Source organism: Chelonia mydas, chromosome 2 (genome assembly GCF_015237465.2).
Source record: "Chelonia mydas isolate rCheMyd1 chromosome 2, rCheMyd1.pri.v2, whole genome shotgun sequence".
Classification (NCBI taxonomy): Eukaryota; Metazoa; Chordata; order Testudines; family Cheloniidae; genus Chelonia; species Chelonia mydas.
Genome location: NC_057850.1, coordinates 106,938,252 through 106,946,120, shown reverse-complemented (window position 1 = coordinate 106,946,120; position 7,869 = coordinate 106,938,252). Strand labels below are relative to the sequence as shown.

Here is a 7,869-nt window from a genome sequence, read left to right as displayed (position 1 = left end):
GCATACATTCAACAGTCCTCCCAAATAAGTATGAAGGCATATTGCCATCCTGAATTACATGATGTACAACACATTTCATCATAAAGAGAAGATTGCAGATTAACTTTGATTAATGTCCCTAGCTTTTCTTTCTCAATTTTTTTTTTCACACCCATTAAGACATATAGAAATGCCACACCAGATCTCATCTGTGGTCTGGCACTTTTCCTTCAGCAGGCAGAGAAGAGTACTAACTGGCTCTGTGTCACAAACACCTGTCAGGGATGGTCTAGATCAGGGGTGGGCAAACTACGGCCCGCAGGATGGTCCTGTCCAGCTCCATAGCTCCCGGCCGGGGAGGCTCACCCCCAGCCCCTCCCCCACTGTACCCCCTCCTCTGTAGTAATGCCGCCGCGCCGGTAGTGCGGCTTGCGCCCGCCCACCTCCCAGGCTTTCAAATAAGTGTGTCCTGCCGCTCTGAGAATCAGGGTAAGGTAAGAGTAGGGTAAGGGGGTGGGGGGAGGAGGGGTTGGATAAGGGGCAGTCGGCCCCAGGGGGCAGTCAGGGGACAGGGGGCGGTTGGATGGGGCGGAGGTTCGGGGGGGGTGGTCAGGAGATAGGGAATGGGGGGGGTTGGAGAGGGGGTGGGGTCCTGGGGGGTTGGGTGGGACAGGGAACGGGGGGTTGGATAGGGGGTGGAGTCCTGGGGGGCCTGTCAGGGGGCGGGGGTGTGGATGGGGGCAGGGCAGTCAGGGGACAGGGAGTGGGGGGGTTGGATAGGGGGTGGGATCCTGGGAGGGGGCAGTCAGGGGACAAGGAGCAGGGGGGGTTGGATGGGTCAGGGGTTTTGAGGGGGGCAGTCAGGAGGCGGGAAGTGGGAGGAGGCGGATAGGGGGCAGGGGCCACGCTGTTTGGAGAGGCACAGCCTTCCCTACCCGGCCCTCCATACCGTTGCACAACCCTGATGTGGCCCTCGGGCCAAAAAGTTTGCCCACCCCTGGTTTAGATAATACTTAGTCCTGCCATGAGTGCAGAGGACTGGACTAGATGACCTCTCGAGGTCCCTTCCAGTCCTATGATTCTATATGGTACAGTATGTACCACTGCTGGTTCACTAGATGAACAGAGCACTTGTGCAAGGAGAATGGATCCTCTGAATTCATCATCTCTGTTGCATACAACCTCAGATTAAGGAGTCGGAATCTAGTTTTGCAGCCTTCTTTTCTGCAGCACTGTCATACCCTTAGTTGTCCTAATGACGCAAGCTGAATAAAATCAACAGCGCAATAAGATTCAGATTTGAAGTTGTACCTGCAATTTATATTTGTAATTTCAGATATTTTTCCTCATGGGGAAATCACTTCATATTCAAAGCATTTCATTCATGTGAGGGGATGAGCAGAAAGCAGTAACATTTCAGGCAACGTGCCAACAGGTCAGCTGCTATACAATCCACTGTCCTAGAGCTGGTTAAGTGACAACTGGAGGGCTATGTATAAGTGTCACATACACCATTATATCTCTCTTACTTTTACCTTGTCAGGACTCAGATGGGAATTATAATTACAAATAGCAGAGATGTCAAAATAAGAAGATTGGGATATATGTATTGGTTGGAATTTGACGGTTTAAAGCAATCACCTGCAGTTCAACTGAGACTCAGATGGGAAGTAGGAAGTGCTGTGCTCAAGCTTCCTGTTTAAATAAATGCAGCTTTCCCACAGCTACTGCATACAAGGTCTGACGTGCTTTTTAAGATATAATGGTAACATGCTCTTAATAGCAGGGAGGAGATTATTCATCAGAGTGGTGAAAGGGCTGGGAGACAAGTCCTGTTACAGTCCTAACAAAGTGTAAAGCTGTCAGCTGCACAGAGAAAGAGAGGAAGGGTGAGAGAGAGAAATCTGTTTCTGCTTCAAATTGTAAGTCCACAGTGATTGTGACATTATGAATCTTGGGAGCACTCAAGTGTGAGTGAAGGTATTGAAAAGTCAAACAGCTGGGAGTGAACAGTACTCTCCTTGCAAGGTATGTTGGAAGATAGCTCTCTTACTCTTTCTTTTTTAACCTACTTTTCGTTATAGTGAGAGACTGAAAAGGCTAAATGATTCTGTATATAGTGCTTGTCAAACAAGAGAGAGAGGAAAGAAAAGGGAAAGGTTAAATAACTAGAAAACATTTATACATGATTTTAACTGAAATGTGTAACCATGTGGTGCACAGAGCCACCTGAAGCAAAGAGAATTCTTGGATGCTTGGCTATTAAAAGCATAGAAAATTAAATATGCATTTGGTTCGCTACAAAAGAATGAAATTAGTTTTTATAGTGTAACTTTTTAAAGCATTTGCATGATGGGTTTGTTTGAAAATGCTGCAGTATTAGGACATATTTGTGTATGTGAAAGCAGTGGAGAAAATTGCATGATATCCTCTAGGCTTATCTACAGTTGCTTACATGCAATAACTCATTTTACATCAAAAACATACATCTGAATGAGCTGAAGGGAGGGTGGGCTTGAAATGCACAGATTTCCTGCTGGTTTAAAAACATTCCGTATGTCACAGCATCATGTAACTCCTATCGGGAAAACAGACTACAGATCTGAATGCTAAGTATTGGTATAGTCTTCTAATTCCATTCAGAGTTTAAGGATACTGAGATTAAGCACATAAATACTAAATGAACAATACATTTGATTCTTAATGTGGATCAGGTTTTTGACACTGAACAGACAGGAAAACTGTATGTTTACCAATATAAAAATATAGTGTTCTCCTTTTCTCAGTACAAGGGTTTCTCAGTACATGGCTACCTCAAAAATAAGGGTCCTGCACTCTAACTTCTCATTATAAGGCTCCGTATTATAAAAAAAAAAAAAAATGAAGGCATTCTGCCTTCTTACTGTGTGTATAATCTTTATAGCAAACCCTTCACTGTGGAATCCACTGCAAAAATCCACCTCCAGGGAGCACTATAGGTAGTTAAATATTTAGAAGGACTATAATTAAGGAAATAGTGTAGCAGGGCTTGCCATTCTTTTGGTAAATAGACACTGAATATTTTTGAGGAAATGGATTTAGCATAGACACAGGCCAGAACTGAAATACCTACATGTACCAAAATAACCTACCAGGAGTAGGTGCAGTAACATGACCTGTCAGGTAACCGTCAAGATGAAGGTGAGTGCTTTGGTTGTGGATGGCTTGCCTTAGAAGTCTAAGCATTAGGTTTGGAGTATCTAGATACCTTGAAACAAAAGTTTCAAAATCTGGCTGAGTTGGTGCAGCCCTTTATCTCTTCTGAACTAGATACATTGGTGTGATTCTTCTCTCACTTAACGTTTGCCTACATAGGAAACTGTATAACCCCCTCCCCCACTGTCTGGACACTCTTATTCCAGTGTAACAGTGGCTTTTTTGGTACAGCTTAACTCCCTTAAGCCCTCCCAAACGACATAAGCTAAATAAAAAAATAAAGCACTTTTATATCAGAATTAGAGTGCCCACATGCAGAGGCTGGGAGGGAGGGAGTGTGTGTGTGGGTGGCGGGGGGTGGGGGGGTTATACCAGTGTAACTCTAGCGATTTTCATTCACAACTTGGATTATACTGAAATTTTTTTCCCATGTAGAAAATGCCTGAAACTGTTGTAAATGAGGAGTTACTCCATTAAAGTAAATAGAATTATACCCATGTCAAGCCAGTGTGAGAGAAGAATCAGGCTCATTTTGTTCCACGCAGTTTACTATTGGTAGGATGTTAAAAAACAAGACCCTGTCAACTCTGCATGATTTTATAGAATTTTGGAGCCTAAATACCTTTAAGGATCTGGCCTAAGTGCCTCACAAGTATTAGAAAACTGAAAGAGCAGTTTATCAGTGTTTTTCCTCCCGTTGGGAGAAGTAATTTCTCCTTATTATGATCCTAATACATTCAAAATAGTCCTATGGGAAGAAGTGAGTCACTTCATAAAGAAACAGAAAGAGCTATCATTTTAAACATGACTCCCAGTTCAATAGAACACCTCATACAATACCCATAACCTGAGTTCTTGTGGCTTCTTCCTGTGAGTGTCCATGTAGGGAACTGCCATTGATTTCAGTGGGAGTCCCAAACACAGAGTGCCTAGAAGAGCAAGCCTGTGGAGTGAGGCCTCAATCGTCCTTAGAGCTTTAACTTCCCCCCTTTATGTTCTTTGGGGGTCGGGGGAAATGGAATTTGGGGGATAAATATTTACTTAAATATGTCTAAAACTACATAATGTCTAGATACGATCCAGCTCAGATACACAAATACCTCCTGAGCCGGTAGCATAATGAAACCTAAAGCTATTATTGCAGCCTCACAGTCATACTTTGTTCACCTGTTCTTGTGGCATCCATCTACAATGTGGAGTTGTCTCCGACGTGGAGCTGGCCTGTATTCAAAGGGACTCCCCTGCAGAAATTAAAACAGAAGCTACCTTACCTTTCACAAGATTGTGAAAATGGCATCCACTGTACTCCCTCTTCTCCTTGAGGAACCCCTGAGGAATGGGACAACTTGTGCTTGCAGGCTCCATGCTTGCCTAAGCCTGACTGGGCAGTGCACTTTGCTATGGTGAGGAAAACCTGTAGGGCTAGGAACCTAGTTTAAAAATAAGCTGCTTTTTGCAAATAAAGGGAAACATCAAGCTAAACAAAGCTGAATAGGTCATATAAGAAAAAAATTACTAGTGACATTGGATGCAGCCTGTATCAATATGTTTCCTATTACAGCATTACTGAGCACCAGCACTGGATTTATGAGCCTCCACACCACAGAGAGGGAAGTACAAGCTTGAGGGCCATCATACATGGCAAATTTACCCACTGTTTCACAAATATTTGCAGAGTTGCCTGTGCCAAATAATTTTGTGCTGATCCACAAAGAAAATTCAGTGTTCAGTATTCCCTCTCTACTTCTCTCTCAGATAACTGGATTCAGTTCAGAGGGAACAGAGTGGGCATCAGTGTCAGCAGACATTAAAACTCATTAAAAATAATACAGTATATGATCTCAATGCATAAAGGACCTGCTCCAGCAGTCCTTACTCTAGCAATACTTCAGTTCATCTGAGGTAAAACTCTCATCAATGTCAAGGGAACAGAGTTAACCAGACCTGAGTGCTTTTGAATATTCCACCCCAAAGTGGAAATTTCAACTAATTAAGGAATGTGGGATCAGACCAAAGGCATTGCAAACACAATTACATTCTAAATTAAAATTTTTGAACACCTGTTCCTGCTTTGCTGAGTTTGTTTCCTCAATATATAAGTATCTGCACATTCAAATACACCGTGAGATCACTATACTCAGTTTCTGGTTTCTTTAATTGTATTGTATTTTCTTAATTATAACAGACTAGGGTTATTGAAGGAGCAGGTAGACTGTATTGTATCTCTGTTTAACAACCAGCCAACCACCACCTCTGCAGAACAAGTGGTTACATAAGCACTGTAATTAGAAAGCAATTCTGGCTTTAGATGTGATTCTTTAAAAGTACTGTGAGCCTATGTGTGCTACTAATCCTTGCAGTTTTAATTTATGTACAGTTTTGTGTATCTAATTGTTAACATCCCCAAAGCATGCTGTAATCTAGGGGCTGTATTTTTATATAAACATAACTATAGACTTCAGCATTGCTCTGACTCACTGTGCCTTTCAAATAAGATTTTGGGACTGATCCTACAGTGTTTAGTTATGACTTCAGTGGGATCACTCATGTGAGGGCTCCAGGATCGTGACCCATTGGGTAGGATTTTCAGAAGAACCCAGCGTTGCTCTAATTTGACTCCCAATGAAGTTAATGGTAAAACTCCTGTTGATTTTAGTGGGAGCAGAGTTGGGCCACAATGCTGAGCATGTTGGAAACCCCGAACTTTTATGTGTTTATACCCTGCTATTAAAGTACATCAGTGTGATGCTGTAACTAAGTAGGCTTCCTTCCTGGAGGGATCTCTGACATGCCAGGCAGAGGGAGTTGTTCTGCAGGCTGTCTCTGAGTCTGAGGGAGACGTGATCAGAGTATACAATTACTTTTGCAAGAAAAAAAAAATCATTGAGCTGTCATGCCCACATTCACTCCTACTTACACTGAAAGTCAGGCCTGGTAGAAAAGCTCACAACAGATTTACTTGCACCCTTATTAATCTGCACTAGTAATGAGAATAAACTGAGGAAAGCATCTAGGAGTACAAGACATGAGTCATTAATAAAAGAAAGAACTTTCTCTGGATGTGTGATGGAAGCTTTTATCTTGGTGGTGCGTGATTTGTATTGTAATACAGATTATTATTTCATGACTTCAAGTGCGTAACTTTAAAGCCTTGAAAACCCTGTATTTATGACATGATATGATGTATTATTACATGTTTGCAATGACTTCCTCCTTTTAAAACCAAAGAGCTGAACCCAGTTTTGTCAGGGCTGAATTTTGTTCCGTGAGGCTGTCTCTATTTATGCTGTAATATGGTGCCTATCACCATGGCTAAGGGGCAAAATTCTTTGTTCTTGTAATTATGGTTGCAGACAATCAAATTAAACAATCAAATTAAAATATCATTGCAGTTTCCAAGACCCTATTTGTATACATTAAAACAAAAATACAAATTTTGAAACAATTAGGGTAGATGCTAATCATTTTTGGACAAAAAAAAATTCCTAGGCTATTTAAAAATTATAAATGTTGGGACAGACCATCAATGACACAGATTACTCCTAGATAGGGGATGGGAAACTCCGTGAGATTGTTCTTGTGGAAACTTGGAAACATTCTGATTGTGGGGGGAGGATGTGGTTTACCCCTGCAGAAATTGCAGGGGATTAAACTGGGGCAAAATGAGCAAATCCTGGGGACCATTTACCTTTACGCTCCCTTCCCAGCACAGCCCCATTCTGCTAAAGTATTTCCTGCTAGCCACTGACCCTGAAACCTTCCCCAGTGGATTTCCACAATATGGAGGAAGACAGGATAAGATAACATTAACAGAATACCAATCATAGTCAGACAGTTGCAAAGAAAGGTGTTTCTATGGAAAGAGATGGATGCTTAACTTTCTGATGATCAGGGATTTAGGGCTGGATCCTTGAAATGCGCATGCTCCCTTAACTTTGTTCACGTGAGTATTCCCATTGAAGCCGATGGGAATACTTGTATGAGCAAAGTAAACATTGTGCGCAAAAGCTTGAAGAAGCTGGCTCTTAGTTAACAAACACTGGTGAGGCTTTCAAAGATGGAACCTAGCATGTGCGAATATGTACATCTTTCTGTTTTCCTTTGATACTAGGTTTCTAGTGTACCCACGATTTGTTATTTATTTGCATTGCAGTAGCAACTTGGAGCCCAAATCATGGACCAGGATCCCATTGTGCTAGGCACTGTACAAACCCAGAACAGAAAGACTGTCCCTGTCCCAAAGAGCTTACAACCTAAGTTCAAGACAGGAGACAACAGTTGGATAAAGACACAGATGGGGAGCACAAGGAAACAATGTTGGTCGCATGCTCAGCAGTGCTCTTAGCACACCAGCTTCCTAATCATTGTCAAGTTCTCTAGGTGAAGTCTGATAAGAAAATGTCAGGACTTTCTGTATAGCTGAAAAAATGCAGAGCAAAGCGTGTCCTGCTCTGTAAAAGTAAATATATAAAGGCAAGAAATTACAATGTTACCATAGTACAATAGTACAGTATTTATCAGACTTACCAAAGAATAATTGCTGTTAGGATATGCATGTTTAATCTACTGGTTAACGTCTCTTTAGACATTCTGTGTTTTTTCAGAATCACAGCATCCTTCCACCAATGGCCTGCGTATGCAGCTCCTCCCAGAGATTAAAGATGCCTTGCCTTTGCAGAACTGCTGAGGGAGGGT

At 42.2% G+C, this 7,869-nt stretch overlaps 1 protein-coding gene across 2 annotated transcripts in view; it reads left to right on the top strand.

Annotated features, from left to right (window-relative positions):
• The first annotated feature begins 1,666 nt into the window (after positions 1-1,666).
• The window catches only part of RNF144B (ring finger protein 144B), an 80,653-nt gene continuing 74,450 nt past the window's right edge, over positions 1,667-7,869 (top strand). The window contains exon 1 of one of the 2 annotated variants that reach the window (XM_007054892.4): positions 1,667-2,007. The gene's annotated coding sequence lies outside the window, so the exon portion shown is untranslated. Of the gene's footprint in view, positions 2,008-2,307; positions 3,160-7,869 lie in introns of those variants that run through there. The other variant, XM_043540060.1, reaches the window with a different exon arrangement.